This window comes from Piliocolobus tephrosceles, chromosome 13, assembly GCF_002776525.5.
Source record: "Piliocolobus tephrosceles isolate RC106 chromosome 13, ASM277652v3, whole genome shotgun sequence".
NCBI classification, from domain to species: Eukaryota; Metazoa; Chordata; class Mammalia; order Primates; family Cercopithecidae; genus Piliocolobus; species Piliocolobus tephrosceles.
In genome coordinates this window covers 13,321,378-13,339,310 of record NC_045446.1, presented here as the reverse complement: position 1 = coordinate 13,339,310, position 17,933 = coordinate 13,321,378, and positions in this window count along the sequence as shown.

Below are 17,933 nucleotides of genomic sequence, written 5' to 3'. Positions count from 1 at the left end.
TGGCTAGTCTTTGACTGTATTTTTAAACTTTCAACCCATACATGCACAGCTTATGTTAGACAACAAATTTAGAATACTTCCCTGCAGATTTCTGGACCTCTGTCTCTGCATACCTATACCCTTTATGGTTCCGTTCTCACTAACTATAGCTGTCTCAGTGCCCTCAAATTCTGTTTTTTGTCCACTGAATTCGGCAATATCAGAATGGATCCCTCTCCCTGACCATGGTCTGGAAAGTTTCTTCATGCAGAAAACCAGAGCAATTATTATATTCACATTTGTCTTCATTTTTTCAATGTTGAAAGTCCTGCACTAACTGTTTTTCAATGTCTGGAAGCAGTTGTGCTTAATTTTTTTTCCAGTTTTATTTATAATATAAAAAAATGTTTGAGACAAGTTCTAACTCTGACACCCAGGTTTGAGTGCACTGGTGCAATCATAACTCACTGCAGCCTCAAAATACTGGGCTCAAGGGATTCTCTGACGTCAGCCTCCCAAAGTGCTGGGATTAGAGGCATGAGCCACTGTGACCAACCCAGTTTTCTAACTGAACAGAGTGGAATATTAAGTCTGGTTCTATCACAATTGGAAGAGCCGAGTTTCAACTTTAAAAAGATCACAGGCTGGGCATGGTGGCTCGTGCCTGTAATCCCAGCACTTTGGGAGGTCCAAGGGAGCAGATCACTTGAGGTCAGGAGTTCGAGACCAGCCTGGCCAACATGGTGAAACTTCATCTCAACTGAAAATAAAAAACTTAGTTGAGCATGGTGGTATGCACCTGTAATCCCAGCTACTTGGGGGGCTTGGCAGGAGAATTGCTTGAACCCGGGAGGCAGAGGTTGCAGTGAGCCAAGATTATGCCACTGCTTTCCAGCCTGAGCCACAGAGTGAGACTCTATCTCAAAAAAATGCTCATGAACACAGATGTTAGCATTTTTATTTCATTTGTTTATATTTAAAATTGATTTAAGCATGTCAATATACGTAACTTAATCAAATCAATACTTATAATTTAAAATATTCAAGCCGAAAATTGAAATATTGTCATTTTCACATGCTGATATTTTAGTCACCTTATTTGGGTTTCATAAGAAGCAACTATTAAAAGACACTAGCATATCACAGTTATTTTTTATTTAAATTACTTTGTGATATTTTCCAATGTTTTATATAGTAATATCCAGACAGTTTTAATATACACTCAAAAGCTTTGTTTACACACAATATAAATACAGGAAACATAATGAGACAAAGCTATACAAATCCAGGGAAAATGCATTTATTAAAATATGTCTCTCAGTTTGAATTTTGAGTTTACTGTAGGAAAACACAGAAAAGATGTGTAAAGTAACTTCCTTTTGATTGCCTGGTGGATAGGAAAACAAAAAACAACTAAATTTGAGATATGGTTTGAACAAAGCTGATGATGCATTTGCTTTCCTGTTTGACTCTCTTCAAGATCAGCAACTTGTTTTTTTACTGACTAAGGTTTGTTGGGATTGCTACTGCTCATGTGATTCCCAGAAACTTAAGTACTTTTGAGTAACTGCGTGAGGCTGATAATATTAGATTAAAAAAAATTCATCTTCAATAAGTACACTCTTCCAGCAGAGGAAGCAGTTCTGAAAGTTCTTTGTGGTTTCCCCTCTGGATCTTTTTATCATCAATGTCAGCAAAGGGTGGTATTTTCCTTTCCATAAAAGGGCAAGACTGCTTGTTTTAATCCTTCTCAGACTCCAGGTACAACTTCACCAGATACAGCCTGTAACTTGCTCCCATCTCTTGAATACATGTTTTCAGCTTGGCCAGGAGGGGCTGGACATCAAAAGGAGGAGAGTCACAGTCTGGGTGGGGCTCAGAACCTCACAGTGCTATATAAGCCAGCTATCATCTGGGGGTTTTTTTTCCTCCTTAAGCCAGCAGCTTCAACCCTTGTCGGTTACTTTCAGTAACTGATTTTTTTTGTCTTAAGTTGCTTTTTTTCTTCTTAGTATTCTCTCCCATATTTAGAGAATAATGAAAGCATTCCCATTTTACACTCCAACTCTGAAGCCATAGAAACTGTGCCCATAACAGGGTCGCTAAATGGCCTAAATGACATATATGCAAATACATATACACAAACATACGTGTATGGAATATATATAAATTTGTATATTATTTGAAAATATATTAAAATACATAACGAACTTGTATAATACATGTAAATTTATATATATTTCATATCATATATGCATATACTTTTTTTCTTACATTATGAAACTCTGGCAACATCTGCATGTAATGTAAGAGTCCTTATTTGTTTTGTTGACAAAGATTATCTTTCCCAGAATCTGGATTAGAAAATTTAGTTATTTAGTATTTGGTTGTATTATTTCAATATTTTGATTTAATTTATTTTGGAACTAGAAATTAGCCTGCTAAGTCTGCAAATTTTGCTTACAAAGGTATCAAATACATAAATTTGTTTTAGCTGACCTAGAAAATGGAGGGTTTATACTTCAGTTTTTGTTTTTTGTTTTTCTATATAAAAGATATTTAAGAAAAAAATCAGTTTGAAGTCTTTGTAAATCTGATATATTCTCTATTCCCAATTGTATTGCCCAAGTCAGAGTCTATTATTTTCCCCAGGCAGATATTTGAAAGGACTCAACAAACACCAAAGAATGTACTCACATGAGGCTTTTATCTAAAAGCAGAGAGTACAATGCAGCGAGAGAGAGAGTAGGCAAGCACTGGAGACATTCCACAGTACAAGATCCCCATAGGCCTAACCAGACACATGAACCATGCCAGTTTCTGACTTGAACTGCCCACATCTATGCAAGAAATTCTCTGTATCCCATTAAATAGTCAGGCTTGTCAAATTCATTAAGCTAGTTGCAAGTCATTAGCAAAGAAACTGACCTTGGGGCTTGCCGAGAGAGTTTAAAATTATTCTAAACTGCACATTATAAATTCCAATGGTCTTATCTTGACCAAGAGCCAAAACTCATACATTCAGCCATCCCCACGATGAAGACAGAGCTCTTAAGTACCTCTGTACATTAACTCTATCTCACAATATCTTCATTCAACAAATATTTATTGAGCATCTACTGCATTCCAAGTACTACTGGGAATATGGAGTGAACTAACTGAGCTGTCTATGACCTCATGGAGCTGACATTCTAGGTTCATTCTACAGTTATCCTTCAGGAGGCAGTTTTAGCACATTCAATGCGAGTTCTCAGTTAAAAGTGAAAATGAAAACTTGGCATAGTTTCTAAACTTTAATGTTTTTATAATTAGCTTCTTCTCATCATACTGAAACCTCACTGACCTGCAAACTTGAGAGGAAATACACAGATTTAATCTAATCTCTGAGTTTTTTGGTTGTGTGTTACCTAGCAAAATAACACAAAACTGAAGAGAAGTCAAACTTACAAAAAATGTATGCCATATGATTTCATTAATTAAAAAGATCATGCCAATAAAACTAATCACAGGTATTAGAGGTTGAGATGGTGATTACTTTGGGGGTATAGTGGCTGGAAGGGAGCAAAGGGGCTGTATACCTTCCTAGTACTTGCTACTTTCCAATTTTTAATTAGGAAATAGGAACACACATGTCTTTACTTTTTGATAATTCATGGAGCTATATGTTGATGATTTATGCCCTTTATGTGCTCTTCCAACTAAAACATTGACACTAAATCTCTGTCTCAGATTCTGTTTTCTAGTGAACCCAGACAGAAGGTGCTTGAGCTGACATCTCCTATATTTCCAGGCACTATTGGAAGTATAGAGTGAACTAATTGGGCTGTGACCTCATAGAGCTGACATTCTAGCTTCATTCTAGAGTTGCCATTTACAAGGCAGTTTTAGCACATTCAATATGAGTTTTGAATGAAAATGAAAATGAAAAGTTGGCATAGTCCCTAAACTTTATTTTTTTCCTTATCGTTAGCCTCTTTTCACCATAATGAAACCTCACTGACTTACAAACTTGAGAGGAATAATACAGATTTAATTTAATCCCCGAGCTTTTTGGTTGTGTGTTGCCCAGCAATATAATACAATAATACTGAAGAGAAGTCAAACACACACAAAAATATATGCCATATGATTCCATTAATTAAAACGCCAAAACCAACAAAACTAATCATGGGTATTATAAACAGAGACAGTGATTACTCTTGAGGGTGTATTGTCTGGAAAGGAGCAAAAGAGCTCTGTACCTTCTTCATACAAGCTATTTTCTAATTTTTAATTGGGAGTTAAGAACACATATCTTTATTTTTTGATAATTTATCGAGCTGGACATTTATGATTTATGTACTTTTTGTGTTCTTCCAACAAAAACACTGGCACTAAATACCTGCCTCAGGCTCTGTTTTCTAGTGAACCCAGGCTAACACGATGAAAATTAATTTAAAAAAAAAGCTTTTCCACATTCTTATGTAAATAGATTCTATATGAAGACATTTATTTATGTGTAGTATATATAGAGATTTGTCTATGCAGTAATCATTTTTGCCATGCTATCTATGCAGGGGAAAATAAAACATTATGCCAGCATTCAAGTTTTCATTTCAAGAGATGGAAGCAAAGGGAAGGGAAGGGAAGGGAAGAGGAAGGGAGGGGAGGAGAGGGGAGGGGAGGGGAAGGAAGACTTCCAATGCAGAGCTTTACATGACAGATTTCAAAATTCAACATTATGCGGTTTTTTTCTTTACTTTGTAGTTCCAAGGAAACAGGACTCTGTATGAGGCTTGCTGTTAAGCCCTTTATAGACAGCTCTGCTTTTCTTTGAGCCAATAAAACACTACAAATTTAATGTTACCCAAACACCACCCTTCTCCCCAATCATGAAATAACCTCATCTCTTCTTTTGGTTGATTAGCTGCCTCTTGGTTCTCCTAGCATGCATTATCACTTATGAAAACAAGTCAATAAATCTATTGTGTTCAACTACATGTTTGTCTCTAGTGGTGTTTATTAGATGGACATTATCATATGTAGATAATATTTTGTTTGTTTGAACATACATACATACATACACACGCCCACACACACACACCCCGCATGCATACATTCCTGACATTTTGAAAGTAAGCGCAGTGACAGCAGCAAGATGGCCAACAAGAAGTTCTTAGTGCTCATCCCCACCACTATTAACCAAAACAATGAAAAAACTACTACATTTTGAAAAAAATAACCAAAGAAGAGCTCAGGAGTAAAGCAAAACAATAGCAAACATACTATAGAGCACAGAAATCCAGATGGCTACATTTTGTGTGCTGGAAACACAACATTTTAACCAAGCCAAATAGCCACAGAGGGTACTTGAGCTGAAACAGTGGCAGACTTCCATGGGAAATAAGATCTTGGTTGAGTCAAGCAGTCCCACCTCTCAGGGCATGAGCTAATGCAATGTCCTACTTCTGGGTTACCACAGTGTTGGCCTAGCCAAACAGTCATGCCTCCTGACACCTGAGCTAATGCAACACCCTGCCTTCTGAAGAAATAGACTATTGATCATTTCAAACAGCCATACCTGCAAGGCCTAAGCTGACATGGTGCCTCACCTCCTGGGAAACCAAAACCTTCACTGAGCTGTGCCACCCCATACAAATGGCCAAACATGTACAGTCCTCTGACTCCCTGGAACTAGCCACCAGGAATTTGAGCTGCTGAGGTATGCTGCCTCCTAGGGAATGCAGCCATTGCTGCACTACCCTCTGTCTCCCAGGGCCCAAGCCACAGTTGCATCTCAACATTCTTGTATCTTTGCTGCCTCCCTTCACTGAGCCTGGGCTACTTGCACTTCCCTTCACTGAGCCTGGGCTACTGCCATGTCCCATCAACCCAGAGTACAGAGTCATAATTAAATGTTGCCACATCCCATGAGGTCTGAGTTGGTATTGTGCGTTGTTGACTCCAGGACCTGAACTGCAGATACATCCTCCTGTTTTCCAGGGCCCGAGCCTCTGGACCACCCATCATACTCCAGAAGTATGGTGATACTTCACTCTACCCCCGAAAGTCACAGTCATAGCTCCATCCCTGGCTCTTGGGTCTGACCTGCTGGAGTACTCCAGAGTCACAGACCTCAGTTTTGTGGGTAATCTACGTTCACCATGACCTGGAGAGTGAACCAGTGCCCCAAGTCTTAAGTGGAAGTATTTTCATAGACTATGGGTCCAGGACCCTGGCTCCAAAACCATTCTAAGAGGTGATAGTTCGTACCCCAACACTGTGTGGCCACCTGTGGACTGTGTTAGACCCAATACTGAAAGAGATCCCCTCAGCTAAGATTCTCTAGTGTGAGGAAAATGAGTAAAAGAGGACACCAAAAGCCCTGTCACTGGGGACCCAAAGAACCAATGCTGTCACCATAGCTGCCACCAACTCCTGAAGCTTAGGGTACTTTGACACCTGCAGTCATCAATGATGTGGATCACAGATGAAGAAGCTGCATGATGCCTGAACCCCTGTGCACAACTGGAACCAGAGCCACCACATCCTGCCCAACTGGCACCCTTGGACCCATTTGCAAGTGAGTCTTTCTCCACAAAATCGAATCTGTAAAGTTTGAAAGAGATGATTGCTCCATTAGCCGTATCAACATGACCAGAGGCATCCAAGAAATGTGAAAAGGCAAGAAAATATAAAACCACCAAAGAAATACAATAATTCTCAAGCAACTGGCCTCAATGAAATGGAAATATACAAATTACCTGAAATGAAATTTGAGTTAACAATTTAAGAAAACTCAGTAAGATACAAGATAATATATATAGGCAATTCAACAAAATCAGAAAAAAAATTATATGAATGGGATGCAAAAATAGAAATCATTGAAAATAATTAAACAAATATCATGAAGCTGAAGAATTCAATGAGTAAAATAAAAAATACAGTAGAACTTCAAAGGAGATCAAACAGAAAAAAGAACCTAGTAACTTAAAAGGAGGCCATTTAAAATTACCCATGCAAAGGGGAAAAAGCAGTGAAAAAATGTGAAGAAAACCTACAGGACTAATGAAACACTATTAATCAAATAAATTTTTGCATTATGAAAGTTCCAAAAGGAGATAAAACAGAGAAAGGACCAAAAAGCTTACTTAATGAAATAACTGCTGAAAACTTTCTAGCTCTTGGAAGAGATATAGACATCCAGATCCATGAAGCTCAATGATGACCAATAAGGTTTAAACCTTAAAAGTTCTCACATTATAATCAAATTGACAAAAGTCAATATCAAAGAGAATTTTGAAAGTAGCAAGAAAAAAGTGAGATTTTTAAATACAAGGGGATTTCTATTATGCTATCAGAGGATATTTTAGTAGAAAGTTGCAGGGCAAGGGAGAATGGGATGTTATATAAAAAGAAATTGAAGAAAAAACAAGACTTGCCAGCAAAGAATATTTTACCCAACCTAGCCATCATTTTTTTCTTTTTTTTGGTCCCAGGGTACATGTGCAGGTTTGTCACATAGGTAAATGTGTGACATGGTGGTTTGTGCACCTATCAACCCATCAACTAAGTATTAAGCCCCACATGCATTAGCTATTTTTCCTGATGTTCTCCCTTCCCCCACCCCCTATGCCCACCAACGGACCCCAGTGTGTGTTGTTCCCCTCCCTGTGTCTGTGTTTTCTCACTGTTCAGTTCCCACTTATGAGTGAGAACATACTGCAGTGTTTGGTTTTCTGTTCCTTCATTACTTTGCTAAGGATAATGGCTTCCAGCTCTACTCATATCCTGCAAAGGACATGATCTCATTCCTTTTTATGGCTGCTTTGTATTCCATAGTGTGTATGTACCACATTGCCTTTATCCAGTCTATCATTGATGGGTATTTAGGCCGATTACATGTCTTTGCTATTTACATTCTTTTGGGTGTTTACCCAGTAATAGGATTACTGGGTCAAATGGTATTTCTTGTTCTAGGTCTTTGAGAAATCACCACACTGTCTTTCAAAATGATTGAACTAATTTACATTCCTACCAACAGTGTAAAAGCATTCCTATCTCTCTGCAGCATTGCCAGCATCTGTTGTTTCTTGACTTTTTAATACTCACCATTCCGACTGGTGTGAGATGGTATCTCACTGTGGTTTTGGTTTGCATTTCTCTAATGATCAGTGAAGTTTAGGTTTTTTTCATACATTTGTTGCATAATGTCTTCTTTTGAGAAGTGTCTGTTTGTGCCCTTTGTCCACTTTTTAATGGGGTTTTTTTTTTAATATAAATTTGTTTAAGTTCCTTATAGACACTGGATATTAGACCTTTGTCAGATAGACAGTTGCAAAAATTATCTCCCATTCTGTAGGTTGTCTGTTCACTCTGATGATAGTTTCTTCTGCTGTGCAGAAAGTCTTTAGTTTAACTAGATCCCATTTGTCAATTTTTGCTTTTGTTGCAATTGCTTTTGACATTTTCATCATATTTGCCCATGCCTATGTCCTGAATGGTATTGCCTAGGTTTTCTTCAAGGGTTTTTGTAGTTTTCAGTTTTATAGTTAAGTCTTTAATTAATCTTGAGTTAATATTTGTATAAGGTATAAGAAATGGGTCATCCAAAAACTTCTTAGGCTGATAAGCAACTTCAGCAAAGTCTCAGATTGCAAAATCAATGTGCAAAAATCACCAGTACCCCTATACAACAACAATAGACAGGCAGAGAGCCAAATCATGAATGAACTCCCATTTACAATTGCTACAAAGGGAATAAAGTACCTAGGAATACAGCTAACAAGGGAAGTAAAAGACCTCTTCAAGGAAAACTACAAGCCACTGCTCAAGAAAATCTGTGAGAAGCCAAACAAATGGAAAAACATTCCATGCTCATAGATAGGAAGAATTAATATCATGAAAACTACCATACTGCCCAAAGTAATTTATAGATTCAATGCTATTTCCATCAAATTACCATTGACATTCTTCACATATTTAGAAAAAAACCATTTTAAAATTCATATGGAATAAAAAAGAGCCTGTAGGGACAAGACAATCCTAAGCAAAAAGAACACAGCTGGAGGCATCATGCTACCTGACTTCAAACTATACTACAAGTCTACAGTAACCAAAAACGCATGACACTGATATGAAAACAGGAACATAGATGAATGGAACAGAATAGAGAACTCAGAAATAAGACCTCACATCTACAACCATCTGATCTTTGACAAACTTAACAAAAACAAGCAATGGGGAAATTATTCTCTATTTAACAAATAGTGCTGGGAGAACTGGCTGGGGAAGCCTCACAATCACGGTGGAGGGTGAAAGTCATGTCTTACATGGTATCAGGCCAAAAAGAATGAGAGCCAAGCAAAAGGGGAAACCCCTTATAAAACCATCAGATCTTGTGAGACTTATTTACTACCATGACAATAGTGTAACAGAAACTGCCCCAATGATTCAATTATCTCCCACCAGGTCCCTCCCATAACACAGAATTATGGAAGCTACAATTCAAGATGAGATTTGGGTGGGAACACACCAAAACTATATCATAGCTTAAAATAAAGTATTCCAGCTTTAAGATGTTTTATATAAGACTATGGTAACTACAAAACAAAAAGCTATTGAAGATACTCAAATGATAGAGAGAAAGCCATTCTGAAAGACAATGTGGTGATTCCTCAAGGATCTAGAACCGGAAATACCATTTGACCCAGCAATCCCATTACTGGATATACACCCAAAGGATTATAAATTAGTCTCCTCTAAAGACACATGCACACATATGTTTACTGCAGCACTATTCACAATAGCAAAGACTTGGAACCAACCCAAATGACCATCAATGATAGAATGGATAAAGAAAATGTGGCACATACACACCATGGAATACTATGCAGCCATAAAAAAGGATTAGTTCATGTCCTTTGCAGGGATGATAAAGCTGGAAACCATCATTCTCAGCAAACTAACACAGGAACAGAAAACCAAATACTGCATGTTCAGAACATCACACACCAGGGCCTGTTTCGGGGTGGGAGGCTAGGGGAGGGATAGCATTATGAGAAACACCTAATGTAGATGACGAGTTGAAGAGTGCAGCATGTGTATACATATGTAACAAACTGGCACATTCTGCATATGTATCCCAGAACTTAAAGTGTAATAAAAAAACATAAAGAAACAAAAAAGAATCAAACCTTAGTACTACAGAAAATAACCAAATAACAAAGGCAGACAAGAGAGGAAGAAAAGAAAACTGGATTTGCAAAAGAACCAGAAAACATTTAGCAATATGACAATCACAAGTCTTTGTTTATCACTAATATCCTTGAATGTAAGTGAATTAAATTTTTCAGTTAAAAGTCAGAGTGGCTGAATCAATAAGAAACAAGATCCAAGTATGTGTTTCTGACAAGAGACCCACTTTAGCTTTAAAGACACACAAGGCTAAAAGTGGAGGAATGGAAAAAGATATTTTATGCAAATAGAAACTGAAGGAGCTCAGAGGTGGTTATGATTTTATCAGATAAAATAGACTTCATGTCAAAAATTGTCACCAGACAAAGAAGGTTATTATTTAGTGATAAAGAGTTCAATTAATCAGGAGGACATAACAATTATAAATATATATGCACCAAACTTTGGAGCAACTAAATATACAAAGCACATATTAACAGACATGAAGGGAGAAATAGATAGCAATACAATAATATAGACATCTTCAATACCTTAAAAATAAATGGATTAACCAGACAGAAAATTAATCAGGAAATTCTGAACTTGAATTGTCTACCAAATGGACCTGATGGACATATATAGAACATTCCATCCTAAAGCAACATAATATTCCCTCTTTTCTGGTGCATATGGAACATTCACTAAGACAGATTATATGTTAGACCACAAAACAAGTGCTAATCATTAAAAAGATTGAAATTCTATCCAGTATAATTTCTGACTATACCGATACTTAACTAGAAATCAATAACTGGAGGAATATTCCTCCTCCACAAATTCACAAATATGTGGAAATTAAACAACATGCTCCTGAACAACCAAAGAAGAAATTAAAAGAGAAATTTAAAAATATCTTGAGATTAATGGCAATGAAAACACAACTCAAACCTATGGAATGCAAAAAAAAAAAAAAAAAAAAGCAGTTCTAAGAGGAAACTTTATAGCAATAAATGCCAGTATTTAAAAAAGAAAGATTCCAAATAAATAGTCTAACATTATGCCTCAGGAAAATAGATTTTAAAAGGTCAAAATGAACACAAAGTTAGCAGGAAAAAAAGAGAAATCAAAGATGAGAAATAAAGAGAAGATTAAAAAAAAACAAAGAAAAAATAGTAAACTAAGATTTGATTTTTAAAAACTAAACACAACTGACAAATCTTTGGCAGAACAATAAAAAAAGAGAGAAGACTCAAATAAATAAAATCAGAAATGAAGGTAGAGACACTACAACAGATGCCTCAGAAACAAAAAGGATAATAAGGGACTATAATGAATTATAGGCCAACAATGAGATAACCTAGCAGAAATTGAGAAATCTTTAGAATATACCATCTACCAAAATAGAATCAGAAAGAAACAGAAAGCCTGTCAGACTGATAACAAATAAAACGATGGAAGTAGTAATTTAAAATCTCTCAGCAAAGAAAATCTCAGGACCAGATAGCTTTATTGCTAAATTCTAAAAATAAAAATAAAAATAAAAAAATTCAAAAAAGAGTTAATACTAATACTTCTTAAACTATTCCAAACTAGACAAAAACACCATAAAAAATGAAAGTTGAGACCAATATATCTGAAGAATATTGATGCAAAATCCTCAAAATATTAGAAAACTAAATTCAACAACACATCAAAAATGTTATATATCATGACCAAGTAGGATTTATCCCTGGCATGTAAAGCTGGTTTAATGTATGCAAATCAATCAGTGTGATACATCACATTAACAGAATGAAAGATAAAACCACATGATCATTACAACAGATCATTACAACAGAAAAAGCATTTGACAAAGTTCAACATCCTTTTTTGTTAAAAACACTCGACAGCTTATGTATAAAAAGAAAGTTCCTCAATATAGTAAAGACTGTTTATGAAAACCCACAGCTATCATTATAATTAATATAGAAAAATGGAAATATTTTTCTCTAATATTTAGTTCAGGGCAAGCATACCCACTCTCACCATTTCTATTCAACATTGTATTAGAAGTTCTAGTCAGAGTAATCAGAAAAAAAGAAAAATTAAAAGCTATCCAAATCAGAAAAGAAGAAGCAAAATTATTTCTATTTGCCTGTGGCATGATCCTATATGTAGAAAACCTCAAAGACCACTCTCCACCCACTAGCACTGTTAGAAATAATAAATTAGTTGACTAAAGTTGCAGGATACAAAATCAACAAACAAAAATTAGCTAAATGTTTGCACACAATTAAAAACCTAGCTGAAAAGAAATAAAGAAAACAATGCCTATTTATATTAGCATCAAAAGTATATATAGGAAAAACTCTAACCAAGGAATTGAAAGATCTGTATAGCGAAAACTATAAAACATTGATGAAAGAAATTGAAGACACAAATAAATGGATATCCTGTGTACACACATTTGAAGAAATATTGTTAAAATGTCTATGCTGAAGTTTCCCTGACACCTACACAGGTGGGAACTGCAGAGCATGAGTGCTAGCAGAGGCAAATTCAACTCACTTGCTGCTCCACTCTTCACTGGAGGGGGAACTCAGGTGACCAGGTGCAGGAGTCAGGGCAAGCACTTTTGGGTGCCGGCAGGAGCAAACTCCATACCAGCCCCATGGCAGCATCTAGGGAGAGCATGACCATGACCTCTGAAGACCCAGATGAAGTGTTACACTGCCCATTTTAGCTTTGCCATCCAAGGATGGCTTAAGTGTTAACAGTTCAGTGGAGGGTCAGTGTGACAGTCTTTTGCACCTACACTCATGGCACCCGAGTTCTTGTTCAGAATCCAGGAGGAATGAGGTTGCATGAATGAACTGAAGATGGTAAATGTGAGGGAGTTTAGTGCTAGTGAAAGTGGCTTTCAGTGGGAAGGGGAGCTGTAAAGGGGATGGAGTGGGAAGGTAATCTTTCACTGGAGTCTGGCCAAGGACTAGATGCTACGCCATCAAGCTGTCCCTCTGATGTCAAGCTGCTTCTCTCTGCCATACAACCATAGTTTTCAAAGTCTAGCTGCTTCTCCTCTCTCTGCCTGCTGAGCCTGGGGTGTTTATGAGCATAGGATGGGGGTGGGGCTGGATATAGCTGGTCTTGGAAAAGGTGACATTTGAGCGGGAAAACAGGGATGTATGTCCTCACTTTGGGCTGAGTTATCTGGCTTTGTGGCTTGACGGTGGGGCCCTTGCTGGGGACCTGCCTTCTTCTGCAAGAATTTCCCTGCCTCCTGTCCCTATCAATGCTACTCAAAGCAGTATAAGGATTCAACACAATCCATCTTCACAGAAATATAAAATGAAATGCTAAAATCCATGTGTAATCACAGAAGACCTTGAATAGCCAAAGTAATTCTGAGAAACAAGAACAAAGTTGGAGGCATTATGCTTCTTTATTTAAAAGTGCATCATAAAGTTATAGTAATCAAAACAGTATGCTACTGGCATAAAAGCAGATATATATACCAGTGGGACAAAATAGACAACCCAAAAATAAACCCAAATATTTATGGTTTCTATAGTTTGAATGCTTGAATGTTTGTGTCCTCTCCAAAATGCATGTTGAAACTTAATCTCAAATGCAATAGTTTGGGCCTTTAGGTGGCAATTAGGTCATGATGACTCCTCCCTCATGGATGGAATTAAGGTCCTTATAAAAGAGACTTCACAAGACATTTGGACTATTTTGCCCTTCCATTCATTCCACCATGTGAGGACACAGAGTTTGTCCTATCTGGAAGATGCAGCAACAAGATACCATCTTGGAAGCAATGTGACCCTAACTAGATGCTGAACCTGTGGCACCTTGATCATGGATTTCTCAGTTTCAAAACTGCAAGAAATAATTTTCTATTTTTTATAAATTACTCACTTTGTGGTCTAGGATATTTGATGAAATAAATATCTAAGTAAAGTGTTCAGAGAACTGACTGCTTATAGTAAAATACAAGAAGAGAGAAATCAATTAAAAGCAAAAATGTATAATCAAAAAGTAAGTGAAATTTAAAGATTTAGAAAATTATCAGCCTGGTCATGTGAAGATAAAAAGCTGTTAAGGAAAGAAAATTAAAGGTAAGACCAAGCTACTATTTAAATAAGAAATATATATGTGTAGGTGGAAGCCAGATGCCATTCACTAGAACAGTGGAGGAGTGATCCCAGTGATATTTGGAGGATCTTTTTGGCTCCCACTCCCATTACAGGTGCCAAGTGCTAAGTTTTTATTGACAGATGAATGGATAAACTGTGAGATACACACACACACACACACGCACACACTAATATAATTCAGACTTAAAAAAAGGAGATCTTGCCATTTGCGACAACATGGAAGAAATTGGAGAAACCTATGCTAAGTAAACTTACCCAGACACAGAGAAATATTGCACAATCTCATTTACATGTGGAATCTAAAACAACAACAAAAAAACTAACAATATAGAATTCACAAACATAGAGAGTGAAACTGTGGTTACCAGGGTAGAAGAAGGGAGAGAGGGAGAAAACTAGTAGGGGAGAGCAGCAGGTCAAAAGATACAAGTAAAAGATACATAGGGTGAGCAAATCTAGAGATCTAATGTACAGCACAAACACTATAGTTAATAACATTGTATTATATTTGGCATTTTTGCTAAATGAGTAGATTTTAGCTTCTCCTGCCACATATAGAAATATAAACGAGTGACTGAAATAATAGATATGTTAATTTTTAAAATTATTATTATTATACTTAAAGTTCTGGGATACATGTGCAGAACATGCAGGTTTGTTACATAGGTATACATATGCCATGGTGGTTTGCTGTACCCATCAACCCATCATCTACATTAGGTATTTCTCCTAACGCTATCCCTCCCCTTCCCCTCCACTCCCCAACAGGTCCCAGTGTGTGATGTTCCCCTCTCTGTGCCCATATATTCTCATTGTTCAACTCCCACTTATGAGTGAGAACATGTGTTGTTTGGTTTTCTGTTCCTGTGTTAGTTTGCTGAGAATGATGGTTTCCAGCTTTCTCCATGTCCCTGCAAAGGACATGAACTCATTCTTTTTTATGGCTGCATAGTATTCCATGGTGTATATGTGCCACATTTTCTTTATCCAGGCTATCATTGATGGGCATTTGGGTTGGTTGCAAGTCTTTGCTATTGTGAATAGTGCTGCAATAAACATATGTGTGCATGTGTCTATATAGTAGAATTATTTATAATCCTTTTGGTATATACCCAGTAATGGGATTACTGGGTCAAATGGCATTTCTAGTTCTAGATCCTTGAGGAATCACCACACTGTCTTCCACAATGGTTGAACTAATTTACACTCCCACCAATAGTGTAAAAGTGTTGCTATTTCTCCACATCCTCTCCAGCACCTATTGTTTCCTGACTTTCCAATGATCACCATCTAATTGGTACGAGATGGTATCTCATTGTGGTTTTCATTCGCATTTCTCTAATGACCAGTGATGAGATTTTTTTCCCTATGTTTGTTAACCACATAAATTTCTTCTTTTGAAAGTGTCTGTTCATATCCTTTCCCCCCTTTTTTTTGTTTTGAGATGGAGTATTGTTGTGTCACCCAGGCTGGAGTGCAATGGCACAATCTTGGCTCACTGCAACCTCTGCCTCCTGGATTCAAGCGATTCTCCTGCCTCAGCCTCCTGAGTAGCTGAGACTACAGGTGCATGCCACCACACCTGGCTAATTTGTTGTATTTTTAGTAGAGATGGGGTTTCACCATGCTAGCGAGGCTGGTCTTGATCTCCTGACCTCGTGATCCATCCGCCTTGGCCTCCCAAAATGCTGGGATTACAGGCGTGAGCCACCATGCCCGGCCTCCTTTGCCCACTTTTTGATGGGGTTGTTTTTTTTCTTGTAGGTTTGTTTCAGTTCCTTGTAGATTCTGGGTATTAGCCCTTTTTCAGATGGATAGATTGCAAAAATTGTCTCCCATTCTGTAGGTTGCCTGTTCACTCTGATGATAGTTTCTTTTGCTGTGTAGAAGTTCTTTCGTTTAATTAGATCCCATTTGTCAATTTTGGCTTTTGTTGCAATTGCTTTTGGTGTTTTATTCATGAAGTCTTTGCCCATGCCTATGTTCTGAATGGTATTGCCTAGGTTTTCTTCTAGGGTTTTTATGGTTTTAGGTCTTATGTTTAAATCTTTAATCCACCTTGAGTTAATGTTTGAATAAGGTATAAGGGCATGGTCCAGTTTTAGTTTTCTGCATATGGGTAACCAGTTTTCCCAACATCATTTATTAAATAGGGAACCCTTTCCCCACTGCTTGTTTTTGTCAGGTTTGTCAAAGATCAGATGGTTGTAGATGTGTGGTGTTATTTCTGAGGACTCCGTTCTGTTCTGTTGGTCTATATATCTTTTTTGGTAACAGTACCATGATGTTTTGGTTACTGTAGCTTCATAATATAGTTTGAAGTCAGTAGTAACCATTTTATTCTCTACATGTATCTCATAATATCATGTTGTATACTTTAAATATGTACAATGAAATTTATTTTACAAATTGTAAGTGCTTGATATCATGATACTTAATCTCTAAATACTTAAGACATGTCTCCTAAGAATAATATTCTACTATATAGCTTTAATACAATTATTATATCCCAAAATTTATTAATATAATAATACAATATATAGTTATTATAATTTCCTCCATTATTCCCTAATTATATTTATTAAAAATTTGAGGATAATAGAGTGGCTTATGTGTTTATATATAAATAAATACATGAATTATGGTTCACTCATACATTTGGTTCTCTTGTCCTTTAAGTCTTTCATAATCTACTCATAGAGCAGTTTCTCACCATTTTTTATTTGTTTGATTTTGCATTTGTTTTAGTCTTTTATGACATTGACTTTTGTTTTCGTTTTTTTTAGTCTTGAGCATTTGTTTTATATAATGCCCCATATCTTGGACATTTTTTCTTGTTTTCCATGAGTTCAAGTTTGCAGTTTTAAAAAAAACACAACATAGATGATGTGACTTACCAACTTTCCCTTGCATCACACAAGGATGAACATAATAACAGTTTATTTCAATTTTGGCGGTGGTTACTTTAATCAATTGATTTGGGTGGTGTTATCAATTGAATGTTTACGTCTTCCCAAAATTCATATGTTAAAATTCCAACCCCTAAAGTGATGGTATTAAAAAGTGGGGCATTTGGAAGGTGATAAGGTAACAAAGGTGGAGTCCTCATGAATGGGATTGGTGCTCTTATGAAAGAGACCCCACAGAGCTCTCTTGCTCCTTTCGACCATGAGAGGGCACAACAAGAAGACAGACATCCTGGAACCAGAAAGTTGGCTGTCATCACACTTGAAGATATGTCAGTAATTTGACATCAGATGCCTGGCCTCCAAAATCGTGAGAAATAAATGTCTGTTTTTTCAGCCACCTAGTTTATGGTATTTTTGTTATAACAGTCTGAACAGACAAAGACAGGTGGTGTTCACATGCTATTTTCATTTTAAAAGTACATTTTTAACTTCATAACTAAAAAGTAATCAGTAGGCTTATGCTTTTAAGACAAAGTGAATATCATGTTTCCAAAAGTATTTTCACTGAATGGTGTCAGCATCCATTAAATTTGTCATCTCATCCTCTATTGTCAGCCTAAATGTATTAGCCTACTTTGTTACTCAAGTTACAACTGAAAGACAGACACTCGGATATCAAGCTATGAAAGTTGTGCATTTCCGGGGAAACACATAATTGTAGCAAACACTTAGATAAATTGATCCTAATTAT